This window comes from Anser cygnoides, chromosome 2, assembly GCF_040182565.1.
Source record: "Anser cygnoides isolate HZ-2024a breed goose chromosome 2, Taihu_goose_T2T_genome, whole genome shotgun sequence".
NCBI classification, from domain to species: domain Eukaryota; kingdom Metazoa; phylum Chordata; class Aves; order Anseriformes; family Anatidae; genus Anser; species Anser cygnoides.
This window is the reverse complement of record NC_089874.1, coordinates 13,518,670-13,542,067: the sequence shown is the minus strand read 5'-3', so window position 1 is coordinate 13,542,067 and position 23,398 is coordinate 13,518,670. Positions and strand designations below refer to the sequence as shown.

Sequence of the window (23,398 nt, the reverse complement as noted above, 5' to 3'; positions counted from 1 at the left end):
TGACTGGTCTTCAAAGAAGGTTTCAGAAAATTTAAATTGAAAATTAGGTAACCCAATCCATTCATGTCCCTAGAGCTTAGAAATTCAGAAAGTCTACAATATAATTTGTTAAATACCAGAAATACGGTGAAAAATAGTTTTTTATGCTGTTTCAGTCTTTTGCTTTCATTCTTATCTAAAATCAAAAACCGAGTATTAAAAAAAAAAAAAAGCCAACAACCACCAAACAAAAATAATTAAATCAGCAAAATAAAAGGACTAACTTTCCTAAACTCAGTTTTATAAACATCATTCTTTGAGAAAACTAATTTCTTAATATACCTTTGGTATTTGGTATTTGTCCGTTTTGGTACTTGTCCGTTACCTGATGTACTGCACACTCATAGAGTTGGATTCATGGAACTGGAATATTCCTACTCATAGCTCTGACTATGGTACAGTCATATGCAATTTCTGACTTAGACTGAGATGTATGTTCCATGTAAGTATCTTTTAATATTTAGTAGTACAGAAGTACAAGTTTAGTCTTACCATATACTTGTTAGTGAAAGGTAAAAGTTAGGTAAAGAACCATGTTCGGATCATATTTATGATTATTTGCCTGAAAGAATTTGAGAAAAGAAAGTGCTTTATTTTTTTTTTTTTATTTTATGTTCCTAATGTTTCAACCCTTCAATAAATGTATGTTTCCTCCGGGAATTCACATTTCCAGGAGTGTTTTACCCAGGAACTTACACTACAGGAGAAGCTACTCTGAGAAGCTACTCTGAGGACAAGAAAAGACTTGACCAGAGAGTTCGACCCTCCAAAACAGTATAGAGAACAAGAATTAGAAGTATATGTTAGTCACTAGGAGATTATAGAAGCCTTTTCTGAGCAGTGAAACAAAGCCTTGTTTCATTCACCGTAGAGCTAGAAGTTTAATAGAAAAGGATAAATGGGAATCAGAGCGAACTTAAGCTGAAGACTTCTGACAGAGTCACGGATATGTCTTGGGGAGCTTTATGTGCTGCCTCTTCAGAAATGGAAGAAGTGGGCACATAATTACTGTTTTTAGGGGTGACACTTGCAGTATCCTACTAACACAAACACTTTCTGATGACACACAAGTCCTAGTCTGGCTTTTCTGGAGATCAAACACAGAAAAAGATGACAAAGTGGACAACCTCTCTCTCCTTCTCCAACAATCTTCCACCTAGTGCAACTAGGAATGGTCCTGTTACTTCTTCTTTCTTTGGTCCTTACTCCTCTGAAAAATCCTAATGGAAACTGGACTGTGGAAAGCCCTTCTAATATACAGAAACATGATTTAGCAGATTATCTTTTTCTTTTATTGTTGCTCACTATAGATAGCTACGTCATGTAGTATTATCAGTCATAATATTGATGTCTTTTTGCAGGCTTTGGTAAAAGAATAGAAAAAGCTGTATCCAGATCCTTTTTCTCCTGAAAATTTATTGTCAACAAGAAAAGTAAAATATATTTTTATACTGATAAATAACAAATAGAAGAAGGCTGATAATAAATAATAATCATTCTTCATTTTTATTTGACCTACACTAAAACATAAGTTCCAGTTTTCATGAGTCATCCTAATTAAAGCAGTAATTGAAATTAGATTTGTTTTTCCATCATAAATAGGTCATCCATTAGAATAAATCATCTTATTGTCTTGCAGGAGCCATGCAGCACACTGGGTTCTTGAAGCACTGTGTTCTGGACAATCAATAAGACAAATTTATGAACATGATTTGTTCAGTGAGGTAATTTAATTGTATGTAATCTGATCAAGAAGGATTTAGAAAAACGAAGTTGGGAATTGGGAAATGAGTAAGGCAGATGCATAGTAACACAAAAGCAAACCAGTAACATGAAGCTACCAAAATGTTGATTCAAGCTTTCATAGACTGGCCTATCTTCCTGGCTCAGGAAGCATTTTGTATTAAACTCTGGCAGAATTTACACAGTGAAGCCTGGCTGATACTGACAAAGCAATTTGTACCATTGTGAGAATACTGGCACTGGTCCACCCAGTGGGTTCCTGCTTTTTATATTTGCAGAAATTGAGTGGATAGAAAAGTTTATTTTTATACTTCAGGGGACTGATCCTTAATGGCAGTGTAAAAAGCCTTCTGGAGCCAAATAAATTATCACACGTCCCATTATTTTTAAAAACAATAATAAATTTTAAAAAAATCTTGCATATATTTTACATTCCAAGGTACTATTTGCTGTCCTCTAGAAACATCTTAATTGTTCATTAAAAAATAAATAAATAAAACATTAGTTCAGAGTTCAGAATGCAGTAGACAGGCTCACAGGACACAGTTAACCACAAGAATGAGATGAGGTTTACAACTCAGGTCTCCTATTTCTGAAGGAAGTCCCCTGCAAAATACTTAAAGAAACAATTTTCTAATTTATGTTTACAGCTTTTGCAATCTACAGTCAGCCCTTTGCAAAGATTAACATTAAAAGCCTAAATAAATGGACTTTACACAGACATAAATGGAATAACCCCACCTACTTATCAGTTAAGTAAGACATGCAGGATAAAGAGGTCTTAGTGCATTCTGAGTGGAAAGCCAACCTTCCTGGTGTAAACATTGCACATTGGTTAAAAAGGTCTCTCTGTCAATGCACCCAAATACTCTGCAGAGAGGAGGGGTATATTACCCTGAGCACATTACTGTATTTTTTCCATGCTCCAAAGCTGGAAGCTCCCTTTTAAGCATGCTTGATCACTGGCAGGATAAGGTCACATTTTTTCCTTATGCCATGTGATCAAAATGACATAAGTGACAGAATTAAAAAAAATATCTCTTCTGGGTATGGCTGGAAAGCTGCGTGCAAAGTGAACCATAATTCTTACCTCAATAAGCAGGTTTGATCTGAGTCTGTCTACTACCACCCTATCAGAGACTACAAGAAATTTATAGTTTCTAACTTCTTGTAACCAAGCAAGATACAGATGCCAGAGCATGCCAAATCAAGGACTGAACATAGTTCACCCTGAGCATCTCAGTGAGGCGATGTCTTGCACTTCTGCAGAACTTCAAATGTATGATTAACTTCCTACCCTTAATTGACCTTTAGAGTAATAGGGCCCAAATCTATAAATGGAGCCTAGATGTGCATTTTCTTTTAAACGGAAAGAAAATAACACAAGGCAAATGGAAGTTTAATATATACAATGGTTCCCTTGAGCATACTAGCATAGTGTTTAAAACTGATTATTGTCAAACATTTCCAAGTGCTTTTTTTATTTAAGCCTGTGTGACATCTACAACTCTGAAGAATATATCTCACTACCCAGGTCTTCCCTTGTTTCCACAGTGAGAAAGATGCTAAAAATCTCTTTGCAACTAACTCTGGGAATTTGGTTTTGTCAGGGCCCTGAGTGTACTAACAGGCCTTGATGGCCCTGACCACCCTCACCTGGGCTTTCCCCACACCCTGCTTATGAGCCTGGGGCTACATTTGAGCTCATTCTGAGTGCATATTGTTCTCTTTTTAGCAATACTGTAGTTGTGTCTATTCCTTGCTTTACCTCCTTGATGGACCTTGGACATGTACTGTAGATAGGCCCTAGCCTTGTTTCTGGCTCCACCTTCTTTTGCTCCTGACTGGACACCTTGGATGCATCCAGGACATGATTCATCACCTGCCTTGTTGATAGCTGTTGATGGGCCCTGTTATTAACCCGTGCAGGATGGTGCCCTACTGTGGTAGGCACTGCTTGTCCTGGGTCACCTTAGTTTCCTTGGCCCTGAAGGAGTAGCCAGCATCTGCTGTTCCCTGACAGTGTGGATTTTCTTATTTAGAAGAAAGAATGTCCATGGGTGTAATTGGTAAACTACATGAGACTAAGATACATTAATATCTATATAAAGATATAATCCACAGGAAGAGTACCTTGTCTGCTTAAGTTTTTTAAATTAATCTCTTCAGTCTATATTCTTGTTTGATGTCTCTTGAATGTTTTCTGCTGTCTTATGTGTTTTTAAAATTAAATATATTTTATGTACGTGTGAAGAACAGAACAGACCCCACAAAAATGCTTAACTGGTCTAGGGAGAAAAACCTTTTCCTTTCTGACAGGAATTTTCATTCTTACACTATTTTTGCTTCCAAATTATGTGATGACATGTAAAACTTGAAAACTTATGCTAAACAATATTGGATCAGCTCATATCAAGCTCATGTGAGAATGTTTCCTTTTTTTGTTTCCTTTTTTTTTTTTTTAAATACATTGAACACATTGTGAAATAGTTTATTTGAATAATTTAACAAGGTTTCCTATCAAGTTGGAATTTAGTCAAAAGTACCACAAATTTCACTCAGTCACTATTCTTAATGGAAAAACCTTGAACAAAATATATTTAAAACCAATTCAATTTTCAATAAGGTTGTTGCAGCACACTATTTCAATCAATCACTGAGAAAAATACAGAAATAACATAATAGATGCTCTTGAATTTAACCCTTATCTGGAAGATTACTAGAGCATTTATAAAGATATACATAGTAATTTAAGTGCATGTAATTCAATCCATTTTTAGTTAGGCTACCATTAAATGTGTACAGGCCAACTCACATCTTCAGTTATAAAAGAATGCAAAGAAAATACCAGTCAAGTGCTAAAAAACGGACGAAAGGGATATTTTTAAGTTTGCCATGGGTTTCAAAATTTACTGTATGTTATGAAAGTCTTGTGAAGTTCATTACCCTCATTGCCATAATATTGTTTGTTTATTTAACTGTGGCCTTTTTTAAAGATAAGATACACCAAAATGTTTAATTAAATAAAGAGACGTGAGATATTCAAACTTGTCTGTAGAAAAAAAAATAAAAAATATATATAATAGGGAATTCATAATGAACAACGTTTCCTTGTCTGTCTACAAAATGATATGGGTATAGGAGATTTTAGCTCACCTGTTGACTTACGCACCTATTAAAGAAGGTCGATGATAAATGTTCGGGGGTGAATGTATGCATGGATTTGATTTCTCATGTGTTTTAAATGTTTGTTACCAACATTCTCTAGTTGACTGCATGGTAAATGGTACAATTCTTCTCACTATCTGCTTCCATGGTGTGATCTTTGAAGAATTTGTTGATTGCTCAGTAATGGAAAAAGACAGCTTTGCTGATATTCAACTTGATAAGGCAGTTCTTCCTGAAAAATCACCTCAGAAAGATATGGATCGAAACAGGAAACCAAAGGAGTTTAAATTTCGGTGTAGATATAATTTTGCAGCAATACATTTCCTACCTTTCCAATGGATTTAAATGACTTGCAATTCTTTAAGGCAGCAAAATATGTGCTTCCTAAAAAAAAAAAATTTTATCTGATTTACTTTTTATCTTGGTTTAAAGCAACAACAACAATGCAGATCTCATTAAAAATATGCATAATTCTTCCCATTTAATAATAAAATTATACTGATGATTAGAAGACAGGATAAAAATACACTGACTTTTAATTGTAAATATAAGTGAAATAAGGTACTGTACAAACTTATAGTAAATGTTTGCTGGCACCTAAAAGCTATACTAAGTACCATGTAAATATGAATTCATGAAAGAGACTATTTAAGACATATTCTGTAACATGAATATAGAATGTTAAATCTAATCAGATGTTCTTGGTGAAAACAAATTTAGAGAGTTGAAATAGGATATTATATAATAGGTGATTAAATTAGTCCTGTTAAAATTACGGAAACAAAAGATATTGCATTATTTGAGTCTTCATGACAAATTCAGACATTAGTTGGACTTGCCAATCTTTTGAATAATTTCCACTAGGCACAGGAGGAGAATCAAATTCCTTTCATCTGCTTTGAACTGTTCCCACTAACCCAAGTTTGAAAGACTGAGTCAACTGTGCTGTCTGCCCTTGCCTTGACAGAAGCCAGCCCTCATGTATTTGTTAGAGAAACAAATAGAATTGAATCAGAACAAGTTCATATAATATTCATTTTATATATACAAAAGAATGGATGTGGTGATACAGTGAAATTATAAATTGTAAATTATAAAAAACACGGGGGCCAGGAAAGAACATTCTGGATGAATAAATGGAGTTCCTTGTTTAAAAAAAAAAAAAAAAAAAAAAAAGCAAGTTGGTCTTTAAGATCCTGCACAATCAACCACATTATATCTAATTTATCTAGGCTGTTTCGGGCCTGCTCTGCACTGACTGCTGGAGGTATCATCGTAAATGCTTTTTAGAATCATTGTCATCATTATTATTATCATAAATTATTCAGCATTAGCTGTGAGTTTTATTCAAAAACATACATTGTGTATGATGCTAAGTGAGTCCTTGGCAAAGGAAGAAAAAGTGGAAAACAAGGTTACCAACAGTTTGAAGTTTGTGTTTGTCCTTTACAGAAAGCTTCTCAAATAAATTCTTCCATTAATGGTCAATACACATATTGATTCCAGTATCATAACAGCTTTGAAAGACAAGTTGTTTTTATTTTGTTGTTGTCATGTAGATTTACATGTGTAACTTCCTAAATTATTGTGTTAGTGCTGTAGGACAGAACTTGGCATTGTCTCAGAATGGTAAAATATGAAGGTTTCAAAGTCAAACTGATAGAATACAGTTAAGCATTTTTATTGTTTCATTTTGAAAGAAATGTGCCAAGTACTTGGGCACTACACTACTTGACTGTATTAAATATTAATTTCCACACAACATGAAATATTCATAACTTTAACATGTGACAACCATGGTTTCGTGTCAGTCTTGAAAAGGGAAGTCTCTTTTCCTTGTTTTTTGACATCTCTAGTCAAGTCTTACTGGCATCTGTTTTTGAATCATCTCCAAAGTTGCTAATTATTATACCATAAACATTATTTTTTTATTTTATCTTGCCAAAGTGGTGAGAGGTAATCATCAGTCTCATGAAATATTAACAACTGGTCTTCATTTTGCTGTGATGGATTCACTGAGAGGCTTTGAGAATCTGCAGAAGAAAATATTTCTGAGGGTGAGGGGAGGAAAAGGAATTGGGAGATAGAGCTCTAATCCAAAGTCGAAAAATTGTTAAATCTGAGTGTTCCAAGATGGATTTGTAATTGTAAAAATCACATTTTGTACAATGATCAGCACAACCCTCCAGTCTTATTTTAGTTTAGTCCCAGAGGAAACTAAAGATTGCCACTTCCAGTTAAATTTTCAACATCACTATTTTTTGTTTGCCTTTTTTTTTTTTTTTAATATTTCTTCTGTCTTTAATGAGATTTTCATTAAAAATTTCCCAGGATCCTTAACAGTACTTACAATTTGTTTAGGATATAATTTGTATTGCAGTTTTCCCTCCACCTTTACTGATCTTATTTACTTCTTCTGCAGTCTGTCTCTGTCCTTCTAATAAGTGGAAAGATCTGCCGTTGTCCTTGGAACAATGATTTCTGTTGGTCCACTGCTAAATAATATACAGTGCTGTCTGCTTTTGACTTATATCCATAATTGTTTCATAAAAGAGGTGAGTTTGATTCAGTTATTCAGTTCGTCCACCTCCAATGATGCATGAGAATTTAATACTAAGTATTTTGAATGACTGAGTTTTTTTCTTAGTTCTCATAATAATTTTTTAACATATTAAAGCTGATTCTTATTTGCAGAACCCAACTGGTTCAATCAGCAATGAGAAACAAGACTTTGCCATGAAAAGTATCCAGTTGTTTCAAAGGAGCTACCTGCTAAATTATATTCATTATTTATGGATAAGGTTCATTTCACTAACGCATCAAAACTAGGTGCTCTTGTTTTAAACCAGTTGACTAATCCATTTATAGATAAAAGGGGAACTTCCAATGAGTGATGTAAAGACCTGAATCTTGTGACTCATTGCCACATCCAAGAAAAAACTTCCCACCCAAATTGTGTGAATCATCTTGGACATGCTTATCTGTCTCTATGGACTACATAGTAAAACTATGACTAAACTATACACAGATATCTAGCCCACATGGGGTATCAAAGTTTTAGGAGCCTTGAGTTAGGTTAGATGAGAGCTGGCATCAGATCTGTGTCAGAACACAACTCCAAACCACATAATTATCTTTGACTTTAAAGTGGTTATTTAGATACAAGACATCATCGTTCAGTCTAGTTTAATAGAAAGAAGTGTTAGCTGAGATAGGATATTACGTCAGGTTAAGTTTCTTATTTCACTATACTAAGAGGACTTTTTAGTATATAATCTGATTATCTGCATAATTTTGGTTATTCCACAATATTTCTTTGATAAAATATATCACTTTATCCAATGAAAAGTATGACAGTTTCTTTTGTTCTTCTGAAAATCAGAGCTTAATTGCAGTTTGTAACAGCGGTGTCTAACTTACATATCTTGATCTAAATTTATTTCATTAAAGGTTTAAATGAAATTTTCCTGTCAGAGCCTCAGAAGTCCTACTGATTAATCTAAATCTCCAGCTGTGAGATGTAGAGTGCTACATCTTATGTTCCTCTCCTGAGTCTCTTGGGAAACCACTGACATTTCTTGCCTGTAGAGTCAACCCTTACATATGCACACTTATTTCAGAGAGCAAATCTTTTGTATTGCACATCTGAGAACTTTAAAATACAAGCTTGTAAACTGGACTAAAGATTATAACTAATATCAAATTATGATGCCAACTAATAGATATTTCATTAGTTTCAGAGCATGAAGTAGTTGCTAATAAAAAGGGAGGAAAAAAAATCCAATTATTTTTTGTTTGTTTTAATTATGGAAGCATTTTTGTTCTGTATCCTTAAGAGATGCAAACTGTTATAAAGCTGTAGTAAAAGTACAAAGATGATGGAGTATTAGCCCTCCAAAAATGTGTTCTTGACTGCAAACAAGATTTTTGAAATGGCTGTACATGGGTTTTAGGTGAATTTTCTCATCTGAATAACAGGTTATGACAATATTACCTGAAAAAATAGATCACTAAGCTTTTAAGAAAGCTATAGAATAAGAATTAACCAAGCCTATATATTCCTATTCAGCTGAAGTTTAATATTATAATAAAGATATCCATTTTTTTGACTTTCTTTTAATACATTACGGAAAGAAACATGCTTGGGAAAGAGTGCTTCCATTTTTAGTACCTTTTGTAGAATCATTAAGGTTGGAAAAGACCTCCAAGGTCATCAGGTCCAACCATCCCCTACCATCAATATTACCCACTAAACCATGTCCCTAATTATCACATCCAAACTTTCCTTAAATAGCCCCAAGGACGGTGATTCCACCACCTCCCTGGGCAACCCGTCCCAATGCCTGACTGCTCTTTCTGAAGAGAAATGTCTCCTAATTTCCAAACTAAACCTCCCATGGCGCAACTTGAGGCCATTCCCTCTAGTCCCATCACCAGTTATCTGCAAGAAGAGGCCGACCCCCAGCTCCCCACAACTTCATTTCAGGTCTCCCCTGAGCCCCCTCTTATCCAGACTAAAAAACCCCCGTTCCCTCAGCTACTCCTCATAGGACTTGTGTTTCAGGCCCTTCACCAGCTTCATAGCCCTTCTCTGGGCACGCTCCAGGGCCTCAATGTCCTTCTTGTAGTGAGGGGCCCAAAACTGAACACAGTACTCGAGGTGCAGCCTCACCAGAGCGGAGTAAAGGGGGACAATCACTTCCATGATCCTGCTGGCCACACTTCCTGATACCAGCCAGGATGCCATTGACCTTCTTGACCACCTGGGCACACTGCCGTCTCATGTTCAGGCGAGTACATTGACCAACACCCCCAGATCCTTTTCCTCTGCACAGATTTCCAGCCACTCTGCCCCACACCTGTAGCGTTGCATGGGGTTTCTACACTTGAGTCTTATTGACCACATTCCAAATGGCCTCCCTAGTTACACTACTGCAGCAGTTTGTCACTGCATCAGAAAGCTCTGATGCTACCAAAAAAAAAAATAATAATAATAAATAAATAAATCATATTCAGAGAGGAACAAGCAAAAAAAATGCTATTCGAAAACATCAGTTAATTGGATTCTAACTTGTCAATACAGTCTCCATTCATCTAATCTTTTGTTTACTGTTCTTTGTGCTTGCATTTTGAGAACAGATAAATATGGGCTTAAAACAGATATGCCTGCAGTTTAGGGGACACTGGTCATGTAGAACTCTCATTGCTGAGCTTTTCTGAAATTAAGTACCATTTCAAAAGTACAGTGCTTATTAGCATTGCTCCATCACATACTTTTGGGCTTTGCCATGCAGCCATCAAGCAGCATGAAGTCACACCTGCCCCAGTTTCCAATGGCAGAAGGTAGCTCTCATCAACAACATCAGAGCAAACAAGCACAGTGGGACAGAACCATAATGTCCACACATAAAAGGAAGGCAGTATTTATGCAGCATCTATTTAAAGAAAAATGTAGGAGGTATATGAGTTTAGCTAATAGCATTTACAGATTTCATGTAATGGTATCTGTTGTTTGTATTGACCAGTGTCACTGCCTTTATGCTCACACATTACTCTTAACTTTCAAAATAGTCAGTTTCACAGTTCAGAATTTAAGCCATCTAGAAAGATCAACAAAACTGTCAGCTAGTCAAGATTAAGGTAAATCAAATCTCAGCTCTTCTGGGAATCATGGTTTTCATTTAAAGTGGGTAGAACACCCACTATCAACAACCACAACAAGAAAAATTGTTGAATTTGTATGCAGGATATCTGAAACAGCTTCTCATTACTGCAGGTAAATTTTGTTGTCTGTAGTCAAGGGCATAAAAAAGACCTAAGCTACAATGTATGTGGAAAAAAAATGTGATCACATCCTAATATAGCATATATAGAATTGTTATTTTTGTCCTTTCATTTTTCTGTATTTTTTTTAAAGGTTTAGTCTTTTTGAATTTGATGAAGGAATTGGAACTACAGAAATGTATCTCATGTTTTGTGTGTCTCTCTCCAGGACTCTGAGGTGGAATGCTCCCAAAGGTGCTTCTAAGCTACATATAATTTTGATGTGGAAAAATTAGCAGGGTGTATACTGATTCTTCTTCTTTGAGGTTCCCTATCTACCACAATTTTATCATCCCAAGAATGTGAATACACTTAAGCACAGAGAAATGCTTTCCTCTGGAGAGATGTGAGATGGCCTTAATTGAATAGTGCTGAACAAACAGTGTGACATTTTACCCTTTGCTATGCTTTAAGTCTCTCTCTTTTTTTTTCTTTTTTTTTTTTTTCCCAAGCCTTCATAGCATTTTTCACTGTTCCTACAACACTATCAAAAAGACTGAACCAACTTTATCATGTCTGTATCCCTTCCTCTTCTTCATCTTTTTGAAGTAAAGAAACAGTGTGACCCATTTTCCCTATCTTCAGATCCGTCTTTGTCTCTTGAAGTGAATAAAAATTGAGTGAACTTGTGAAAATGTTGCTAATGCTTTGCCAATTTCATCCCCCACTTCCTCCAGCACTCCTGGGTATGTGTAATCTGGCCAAGAAGGCTTGTCAATTTTAAAAGATTATAACCTTTTAACAACCATTTTTTGCTGTATTTTACATGCTTCCTAATTTCTCATCTGCCTTCCCTGGATGCCTGATTTGGATACAATGTAATCTCTTTCATATATAAAGGCAGATGTAAGGTAGGATTTCATCTGTCTTTATTCTCTTCTAAGTCCTTACTGTCTTTCATGTGCTCTCAGAACTTCTCAAAAGCAAGTATGTGACTGATAAAAGATATTTAACTCTATCTGCTCCAACCAAAAATTCAAGTGGTATAAGCCACCCATTAGTTTGTTATTAACATCAACCGCTCTTTTATATTGATACGTTGTAAGATTAAAAATAGAGTTGAGACTGATGAGACTTTGAGTTTTGTCAATATAATTAGAGTTTAATTTTTAAATACTTTAAAAACATTGCTTTTTAAAGAATGAATACATTTTAGAAACTTTTTTTTTTTTTCATTTTACAGGCAGTCTGTTATCCATTGAGGGGAAAAAAAAAAAGAAAAAAAAAAAGAAAAAGGATGAGGAATGGATTTTAAAAGGTGGGAGAGATAGGGATCTTCATATTATATCATCTGATGCCTCCATGATGTTTTTAATTTTATTTATTTACTTATTTATTTTAAGGTTTGGAATCTCTTAAGACATCGAATTAATAGATATACTTATTCAGATCAGAAAAATGATATGAGTGCAAAAGCCAAAAAGACAAGATGCAGTGAACTTTTTATTTCATTATTTTTTTTCAGTGAAAATGTTTTACATCACCATGAAACTGGAATATTCAAGTAGCAAGTAGCCCACACTGAAATAGCTAAGAGTGTGTTAAGCAGGAATTTTCTTAAAATGTAGGGGAGGACGGATCTAGCTCCAGTTTTCCTAGGAGATCGTCAGGTAATTTGACCATCAGGTAATTTCTGATTTTTCAGCTTTTGCTGTGACCAGAAATTGCTTTCAAGATCTAAAAAGTTTTAAAATAAAAAACAAAACCTGTGCCTACTATATTCCTTTGGGGGGGGGGGGGGGGGGGAGGAGGAGGTTGGAGGTTAAATTTAATGTATGAGTTTTTTCCAAGTAAAAATGGTTTGCCTAAAATACTCCTCCTGGTAGTATCTTCTGAGATCAACATTTGGCTTATCCTGGCTTTCACTCTTCATCTTTGTCTGATATGCGATGTGTTGGCTAAAGAAGGGCAATCACAAAATTCTCACGGACTTCCAGGGTCAGAAGCAGGATCATCAGCAAGTAACAATTAATTTTGTGTTGTGCAACTCAATTACTATTTTACTATAGATAAGGAGTGGAAAGAAGCACCATTTTACTATAAGAGGAGTGCAAAGAAGCACAAAGAACACAAAGATATCTCCCACTCTAGTCGAGAAAATAGGCAATCTTCTGTACTTTCCTTTCTGGGTCACCTAGCTGGTATTGAGAAATCTCATCTATTGTTATTAAAGAGAGTTGTCAGGATAGACTGATTCATATACTCACCAGTATCATGGTTTCAAATGATTTGGAAAGACTATTACCAAATAAATGGACATTAAAAAGAAAAAGGATTAGTTTATATAAGCTGGTTAGTATGAGTTGATGAGAGGAAGATAGAAGGTCACCTGGAGAAACAGAGAATGAAGCCTACAGTGTTTTGGAATGGATTTAAATCCATCTATTTGCAAATGCACTAGACTATGATTGCTTTGCAAGGAGAGATCATGCAATATGCTTTTGCATTCTCCTATGAAGGTACTCCAGAGTAGTCCAAGCACAATCATTCAGTTCATAGATTTGTCCCATTGAAGGTCTCTGGAGCTTCAAGATCTAATATATCAGAAAATAAAGTGTACCTCTAATAGCACCCCACAAAAAATGATCTCTATTAAGCTAGCATTTCACTGTTTAATCTGATGGATAATGTAGAGTGAAGGGATGTGACTGTTCTGTCACTTCCACACTTATACCACATACCCATCATGGAAATATAACATGAAACTTCAAGCAGGACTTAGTAACATATCTTGATATTGCTTATGTGTTTCATACTCCTACACTGGAAGTCAGCTCACTGTCATTTTCTCCTTTTCCTTTCCTACTACATGGGAGGTTATTATTATTATTATTATTTTTACATAACCTTACATTGCTGAGCTCTGTTGGCTGGCTTTTTTCCTTGTTGAAATGAAGAAATACAGATCAAAATAGCAATTCCTGTACTCACATACAGCCATCCAATTTTATTCTTCTATCTCACAGCACTCCAAAGCTTCACAGAGAAAATATATCCTCTCTCCCAGCATGTTTTGCTAAAATATATTAATGGTTTGTCTTCTCCTGCCAGTCCATGTTTTTCACTTTATTTTTTTTCCAGTTTCTTCTGTTACAGAACTTTTGAACATGCGCACAGGTCTGAGTTGGGTGGAAAACTACTTCCACTACTTGCAGGGTGCTCCTGCAGCACCCTGATTTTAGATATTTGTTCCACATTTCTGTGCTTTTCATTTTATTTTTGATCGATGTACTGCATTGAGACTTTTCCTTTTCTGAGGAGGCTCTTATGGGTATGTCAAGACAAAGATAGTTGTGCCAGCAGGAGGTGATACCACTCCACACTAGTGTGAATACCTGAAAAAGAGTATCAGTATCTGCATTAGCACAGTATTCTGCCTGGGCTCATTAAACTCATTCTCATGAGAGATTGACACTGTAATAAAATTTCCAGAGTTGTGGAGAATTTTTGCAAGCATTAAACTATGTTGTGATGATATAACCTTCATTCATCCATTTCAAATAAGTTGCAGAGTAATAGACAGTTATTAGAGAAGTGGCTGTTCATCTCAGTCCTCATATTCAGTACTTCTGTCTTCATTGCTCCTCCACTTTTTTTTTTTATTTTTATATTTTATTTTATTTTATTTTATTTTATTTTATTTTATTTTATTTTATTTTATTTTATTTTATTTTATTTTATTTTATTTTATTTTATTTTATTTTATTTTATTTTATTTTATTTTATTTTATTATTTTCCAAAGTAGTTTCTGGGCTCTGTGGGCCATTCTAAGTTAGGATGTTTGACCCTTGCAGCCTGCTGGGTTCATGTCCACTCACAGAGTATTTATCTTGCAGCAGCTGCCTGGATCTGCGCTCCAATCTTTATCTTTGCAGGACAGGAGACATGATTAATGGGCACCTGGTGAGTAACAGACACTTGGGGGAGAAGGGGGAGAGGGAAGAGAGAGAAAGAGAATGAAACAAGCTCATAATAAACCGGAAGGGCCAAGGGCACACCTGTCCTGTTAGTAGTGGTCAAATAACAACTCTGACTAGGCTATGTGTCACAGTTGCCTTGCATTCATAACTAGTGAGTGACATAACACTGGAGCCAATGGCTTCATTTAGAAAGAAAAAAAAAAAGTTTTTCTTCTAAAAGGTATCTATAAAACACCTTCTAAAACACACACTGTCAATCAGATCTGAAAAGAACCTTGTAAAGGCCTGTTGCTAATTACATGGTAGTCAATATTTTACTATTTATTATTTAAAAAAAAAAAAAAACTTTTCACTTAACAGGAAATGTCAAGGTATTAGTAAATCACTTGTTTGGCCTGTAGCATTATCTTTGCAAAGATAAAGTAGAACTGTCTTTCATTGTCTCTTGGCTTGAACACTGGTTCATTAATGCTCCACTACTTCCAATAAAAAGAACATAGAAAGACATTAGCCCTGAAATTAAAACATATGAAGCTGGCAAAATGCTGCAGAGGAAACAATGTACAGTAGGTCAAACTGCCAGTCTCTGAGCATCCCAGAGAAGAATTGCATTCAGAACAAATCACTCCTCTTGAAGAGATGTACATTTACCTCCTGCAGCCAGAGCCTTTTCTTATTTGTAAGAAATATGGACACATCAGTTTGTCTGGTGAAAATGAAATAGTCAACTGTTCGAATCATTATTTTGTTAAATGTACATTAAAAAGTGTGCTTTACTAGATGGATATGATGATTGGATGGGCTCTGTAATTTATTGTCCTTGAGCACACATTCATATAATTCAGTAGGATGTATAGCTAATAGGCTTATAAAAAAAAGCTACATTAAGATAATATTACTTAGATGACATGATTGCATTTCAACAAGATTCAGCTCATTTGGTGCACAGATAATTTACTTTAAACTCTAGATATGCTATGTTAAGCACTGCACAGGCAACTTTAATTTTGTCCTGTGCGTGCTTGTCCTGTCTCCTAAATGAAGCACAGGTCCTCTTAAAACAAACTCTACAATGACATTTGATGAAGCACATTTCTTACAAGAACAGTAACCATCAAATGGCCTGATCCTGAGTATAGTCTTTCCTACCTGACATCCCTGAAAAATTGCAACAATAATGGTCTCTGTTCCACATAAATACCAGAGACTTATTCTGCTGTTGTCAAAGGGAAGTTAGCTCACTCTTGCCATACAGACCCTAACAGAAAGCACACATTATTTAGATGGCAGAACATTCTTTTGAGCAGGCTGGCTGAGTTAATTAGGAATTTTGATTAGTATGACTACTGATTAGCTTTTTCTATATAGAAAACACGTGTTTTCTAAAATAAGTTTCCATCCACTAGGCTAGAGAAAAGGAGAAAAAAACAGTGTTTTCTATGTTCAGGCTGAGATAGATCAACATAGTAGGAAACTACATTCTCACTGAGAACATGACAGATTATTTTACACAAAACATTATAAATTGTTGCCATGTTAGAGGTTGAAGGTTGGATTACCTGTCCAACCTTTCTTAGGAATGCAATTTTAATAAGCATCTGGGAGAGCAGAGAGAAATGCAGAGAGAAGCTGGCTGGGTTGCTACATAACATTACACATCTTCTGGTCTGCTTGTGCATTACCATCACCTCTCAAAGAAGGTGTTTTTTTGATCTGCCAGCTGGAAGTAAAATGAAATAGTTGCCAGCAAAAATTCATCAAGAAGTTGAAAACTGGGAGAGGTAGGAATAGACTTAAACAAAAACAAAGGAAAAAGAAAAAAAAAAGACATCTTGATAGCTTCATATCTGAACTTCAGTATGTACATTCCTGCAGTATCTTTTGTCAGCAATGAGATCCAAATACTTCATGCAACAATACGTTGAAGAATAGCCATTGCCCAGAAAATTTCTGATGCAGGAAACAAGACATCAGTCATGAAGTTATTAGAGAATCTCTTATGTAGGCAGAATGAAGTTATTCATGCTGGAATTCAGTGAAACCAGCTAGAATTATATTCCTCCTCCTCTGTAATAAACACCTGTAATACTGTACTCACTCAGGGCTGTAGTGTTAATTTTCATGTGAAGGACAACTCCTACAATAAAGTGTACCCTAACATCTGAGAAAGAGACCACTATCCACTTCAGGCTGGATGGGACAAGGGCCACTAAACTGGTGCAAACACTATTTTCTGTATACCCTGTGTTTTCCTGGATGGAATTCAAAGAATTGTTCAAGTCCAACCTTTCTTAAACAGTTAGAATTCATGAAATAAAGCGTAAGGTATTTAATTTACCAAGGAGTAGTTAAGGACATCCTCAGTATGCGTCTGTGTGGATGATGTATGCTTTAGAGAGTCACATTCCTCTCCTGCTAAATATATGAGGAACTAACCTGCTATGTGATATTTAAAGGGTATTATCCCTTGCATTTGGAAGTTATGTAAGAAAATAGTGCCTGGGAACCTTAGTGTGTGTGATTTGGCTTGGAATCAATGAACTCAGTGGAGACATGCTGAATTACGAGCTGAGGATGTGGGCTGAAACTGTGGCTCTCCTGAAGTCACTGGCAAATAGTCTACTTATTTTAATGAGGCAAGAATTTCATCACTGCATCACGCAGTAAATCTAATAATAGGCATTACAATTCTCCCATGTGAAAATGCAATTACTACATTGTTTATCATCTCATGCTTATAGCTAAATTCTTGCAATATCATCCAAACTACACAATTTATCTTGCTATTATATTGTTTAAATGGAATATTTGAGGTATGAAAGTGAAAGAAAAGAGGGAGATGATTTTTTTTTTTTCATTTTAATGGCTACATTTTCTTTTGGTGTACTTTATTATTGGATCGTATTTCATTATTACTACTATTGCTACTGTGATGAATGAACATATGATAATTATTTTATCGAATGTACTTATTAGGATTTCTTAATTTTAGTGATGCTTTGACTGCTTCTGGATGCCTTTATTCATTTCATCTTATTCTTATAATAGTTATTAAAGATTAGAAAGAATCATAAAAATTCTCTTTAAGAATAAAAGAAAAGCAAGTGATACTGGCTTTCACATAGGCTTGAAACACATGTACATGTAGTCTTAATTCTATTGTTAAGCAATGGTTGGAATAAATCTTATGTAATAATACATACAGGTTTACAAAAGTGTTTGCTAGAAAAACTGAAGACACCTCTTGACTTAAATTCACATACTCAATGTTCACTGGATTGAAAAGGGAATGAGTGTGAAACGTGTTTCACTATAATCTTTTCCCAGCGCACTCATACATCAGCTGAAATCTGGGACAAAATATCAACAGACTTCACCATGAAAGTGACCCCATGGACTTCAGATGAGGTTTTGCAGTTCCAAAGAATGCCTGGTAGTTCTTGGTATTGAAATGAACATTTTCGTAGCTTGCTTTGATTTCTGAAATTTAGGATGTATCAATTTATGTTAATGTAGTAGCTCATGAAACAGTTCATTCATCAAAAATAAGGACAAAGATTAAATCTTTGAATAAAGCATAGTGACTGTGTGTTCATGAAATTGAAATAGAAAATGAAAACAGAACTTAATGGAGCCAAAACAAACTATAGTTTATTTTAGATTGTTCATACTACAGAAGTTATACATGCTTTTGAAAACAGAGTAAATTAAATAATTTTTTTGATAAAGATTTAACTGGACTTTTACAGGTAGGTTTTGAATCACAGAATAATGAAACAATATTTTTTAAAAACATCTCTATGCATTTAAACAATGTTCCTCACCGTAATTCCTCTTTACACCTCACTGTAATTCCTTTTTAAGTGAAAAACAAAACAACAACAACAACAACCACATAAAAATAATAAAAAATAATAAATAATATCAACAAGAAAAAATATTACCCTAATAAAAATATTCTATTGAAGGGAATAAAATAATAAATAATGTATATATAGAGAGAAATAAGTTGATCTACAGGAAAAAGTAAGATTGTCTGTGTTTGCAATGTAGATTTTTTTGAGTTTTTGCTGTTAACACAGATGATATGATAGGTGAAAACACATGTCAAACAGTGTCAATGAATAGGTACTGGATACCTGGTATGAAAAGAGTAATTCAAAAATTATTATTAAAGGAAAAGCCAAAAATATAGAAATAACACCACTGTGACACTAAAAATTCAATGAAAGAACACATCTAGAAACCTAAGAATAAGAATGTAGTTACAATTTTTTTTTTCCAAAACAATATTAAGAAAATAAAATGATAAATTAACTTTCAATCTAAGTAAAATATTGAGGATAAAATAGTGTTTCAGCTAAGTTCTACAGATTCACGATGAAAACTGCCATTGAAAACTGTCATGCTGTTTCATTTTTCTTTTCTGTTATCTTCAGACTCTTAAAAAGGCCATATTTAAAACCAATAGTCCTTAAGAGTCATGACATACCAATAACACTGGAAAATAAAAATAAAATAATAAAATAAAATAAAATAAAATAAAATAAAATAAAATAAAATAAAATAAAATAAATTTTCAACTATCTTAAATGAAAAAAAAGAGACAAGAATGATGAATGCACATATGCATTTTTGCTATATGGTCTGGTATCAGATTGTAAGCAATAAGCTAATGCTGAATGAACCAACAGATTGCTTAAACATGGGTTATATCTGAATGGGAGGAACATATCTTTTGATTTGTAGATAAAGTGTTTCACTGTATTTGTTAAGATTGCAAGACTTATTTCAGCTAAGTATGTTTCAATTATGAAAACTTTAAGATAAAACAGATACAGATGAAGTGTCTAAAAAAAAAAACAAAACAAAAAACTTTAGTTTTAAATGGTGGTGTCAAAAGAAAAATATTTAAATCATTGTGGAAAGTAATAGTAAGGGTTTTAAGATTAGGTTTGTTTTTCTAAATTACATACCACAGGCCATGTTTCGGTGGATCACAATCATAACATTAATATGTAAGATGACATTTCTCCCATTTCTCCTCCAAGAATCAACTGATGTCATAGAGAATAGTGCTGATGATAAACACTCCTACAATAATTTTAAATTACTTAATTAATTCACTTTTTGGTAAAATGTTTGAAAAGTTGCAATAAAAGTATATTCAATGGAAAATAATATATGTACTCTCAAAGTATTTTTAAATGCTGATTGAATTCGCTGGTAAATAAGTTAGAATCAGCAGTAAAGAAACTATCCAGACAGATGTTCATCATACTGTTCAATACAAGTGGGCAATCATTCTGGCACTGGAAGACTTAGATTCACCTGTAACTCTGGCTAAAATAATATAGATTCATGTCTCCTTCACCATAACAGGAAAACTCTTCCTTGTCCTTCCCATGGGAGCTGTTCCATGCTGTACAAAATATTTTTAAAATTTTAATTGAGAAAATGGGTGTGTTAATTGTGTATTGGGTTATGTAAAAATGGGGTTTATGTAAAAAAGGCTTAATTGTTCACACAAGGTGAACAACATCAAAGAGAAATACCCAGAGAAATATTTTATGCTATCCTTGATTATTCCCTCTCTTAATAATTTGGACCTTTTTTTTTTGGATATTTTTTGGATATTTTGGCAGTTGTGTACATGTATGCCTCTGTCAGGAGGAAGAACTGAGCATTAAACCTCCCCTTAGCAAGTTCCTTACCTAGTAAGCTCTTTCATAAAATTGCTGTCTTCCTTTGTTGATATTTCTCCAAATCAACATTTGTTTATTTATTGTGTCTTTCTTCATATCTTCTGAAAGGAAATGATTCAACTGCTGTTTAAGAAGACTTTTTTTTTTTTTTCTTTCTGTACTTCTTACAGATTTGGTCTTCTGAAAATGTCTTGACAAAAATTCATCCTCAACTCACTACATATAGAAAAAGGCATATGAGAAAACATAAAAAATAAAATGTTTTTCCATATACTTATATATTTAGGAGTATGTTATAGGCAAGCATACACACAGGCAAATGGATTCACTTATTCATTCAATACAATCAATTTATGCATATTTTATAATTACATATGTCTCAAGAATAATTCAATAGAGAAGGCAAAAAGTAAATATTGCAGTCTTTTTGTCTATGTGGATATTGTTCATCAATTTTCTTTAAAAAATCAAATATACTTTTTCATAATCATTGTTTCCAGTATTTTAACTAGTGCATAAATGGCCCTTCTGCTGCATTTTTGTTTAAAAGCTCATTAAGAAAGCCTTGTGGTCTCTCACAGTTTCCTCTGCCTCCTTTTTTGTCTCCTGTTGGTTATAGCCTGAAGCTCTGGACAGGAAAACAGATAGCATCTGCCCAAGGGTGCGAGATTACATGAAATCTTAATCTTCTAAACAAGAAAATACAGAAAATATACTTTATTTGCCAAACTTTCACATTTTCCATCCAACCAACATTTTTTATTTTTTTTCTAATCACATGCTGTGTCACAACACCAAAAAAATAGTTTCAGTGTATGAGTAACAGAGAGCTCTTCTACATGCAAGTGTTGCAATAACAAAAATAAAATAAAAATAACATAAAAAAAAAGTAAGAGGATATGCCACGAACAGATGCCCTTTTTATTTTGGGAAGCATTTAGATACTGAGAGCTGAAGCAATTCCAGATTTCCTTTCTGCTGGAAGTCCATTCAAAAAGCTAGAAAGAAAAACTATGAAGCAATCCAATCCAATTTTCAACAAGAACCAGAGATTCCAACTGTTCTGGCTTTATGCCAGGTTATTATGTGAATGACTCCATGTGAAATCTTGTTATTTGGTGGGTGCTCCAAGAGGAATTTGTCAGCTGTAAATCACCCCCATTCCACAGAAGCAACTATTTTGACACAAATGATGGGGAATCAAGTAGGTAAAAAGAGAACTGGTAGAAATGAATTATTGATTTCATGCAAATGATTTTACTCACCCACAAACCAAAATGTCACTTATTTTCCAGTCTTTCTGACTACTATTATATAGATGTACAACTATGGCATAATGTTATTTCTTAACCATAATGAGCTCAGTGTTGCATTTCCTCCCATGGTATAAGCTAGTAAGCTCTGCATAAGAACTTAAACAAAACAGCTTTTTACACATAAGACTGGCAAAGCTGATAACATAATGCTTTCTGTCTTGATACTACAAAGTACTACAAAGCTTGCACTCAAGTTAATTTACATTAAAAATAAGTCTCCTTTTGACACCAGCCTTCATGATTCATATGTATGTAATCAAGGATGTGAGACAGGGTCCTTCAGGGAGCAACTATCCCATCCCCAAAAGACATCTGAGTAAAGTGGGATCACACTCTAGAAGTGTGATATTCTGGTTCCAGATGAGAAGGTGCTCTTTCCAGCTTCTCCAGAAAGAGTCGTAATCTAAATATTTATCAAAATTTCTATTGAAAATTGCTAATAGGCAAACTCCAGATACAAGAATCAATAGCAGAATACTGCTTTATTTTTTAAATTATTTTTGTTTTTATTTGGAAAGAGAATATACATGAGATCTTCAGTGAATATAGCTTTGATACCTACATCACATATAGACACTTCCATCTGGTCATTTTGTTCTGTGAATTGAATCATACCTGTGATGTTAAGAAAATAATTTCTCTTTTAATATGTGTAGGTTATTAGGAGATACTCTTTAACAGATTCTAACTGTTGCTGATCTTCTTTTGGAGAAATGAGTTTAGGATACTTGCTAGAGGACTAGGCTGCAGCAAATTTGGTTTCCTTCAAGATCTGACCTTTGCAATGGACTGCAAACTGCCTTGTCACCATGATAAAGCATCAGTGTTGGCTTGGTCTCTCCTGCTCTGAAACACTGCAGCACCTGAGCTGAAGCAGCCTCCCAGGGCAGGGTGTTGGCAGGTCTCTCTCTTGGGTTGCCCTCACACTGAGCTGGGTTCAGCAGGTGAGTATCTGCCTCACACACCTTTTCCTTTCTCTTACCTCCCACTGCCAAACATGGCAAAGCATGTAGAGAAGTAATGTCCTACTACATTCAAAATAAAACAAGTGTACGGAACGATGAAGCTCATAGGAAAATGGATCCAGATGTACAAAATCTATTCTTCCTGCACATCTTCGTAGGAAGAAAAAGTTTGCAGCTTCTAGAGATCAAACGACATATATTCAGCACAAATAAAATTTTACATGGTATAGCTTTACCTGACAGCACTGTTATGTCTGTACCAAGTGATGAACAATCTCCCCAGCATCTCCCAGTCCTTCACAGTGCTGCACTCCGCTGCTTCCATAGCAACCAGCAGTGCTCAGGATGAGGCCAAAGTGCTGCAGAAGTCATCAGTGCTCAGAAAGCTGGATACAAAGTGATAAAACCAGGCCTCCTCATTTCCAGCCATTTGACTGTGGCAGAGTGGAAGAACAAAAATCCTTACATAATAACCATGGGGTTATTTAGTTTCTAGTAAATCACTAAACCGATTGTGGGGGGAGGAGGGGGGGAGGGAGAGGGAAAGAGGGCAGGGGAGAACCAAACCTGCTATTGAGGGGCATTTGTTGTTGCTGTGAGCATGAGAGGGAGGTCTGGACTGGATTTTTATTTTGGAAATCCATGACCTTTCCCAGAGGGTTACTTAAATATTTGAAGCCACAGTGATCTCAAATATGCACTGATGTATATTCTTATC

At 34.7% G+C, this 23,398-nt stretch overlaps 2 long non-coding RNA genes across 3 annotated transcripts in view; one reads left to right on the top strand and one right to left on the bottom strand.

Moving 5' to 3' along the window:
• Window positions 1-19,865, top strand: part of LOC136790006 (uncharacterized) — a 35,309-nt gene extending 15,444 nt beyond the window's left edge. The window contains exons 5-8 of one of the 2 annotated variants that reach the window (XR_010829071.1): window positions 713-7,505; window positions 10,943-12,031; window positions 14,611-14,677; window positions 18,022-19,865. This is a non-coding gene — a long non-coding RNA (uncharacterized lncRNA). Of the gene's footprint in view, window positions 1-712; window positions 12,032-14,610; window positions 14,678-18,021 lie in introns of both variants that reach the window. The other variant, XR_010829072.1, reaches the window with a different exon arrangement.
• On the bottom strand, window positions 13,402-23,173 carry LOC106038901 (uncharacterized). The gene is made up of 4 exons (XR_007158101.2): window positions 22,917-23,173; window positions 20,409-20,615; window positions 19,671-19,788; window positions 13,402-14,108 (listed from the first exon to the last, which is right to left on the bottom strand). It is a non-coding gene; the product is annotated as an uncharacterized lncRNA (long non-coding RNA).
• Window positions 23,174-23,398: the final 225 nt, after the last annotated feature.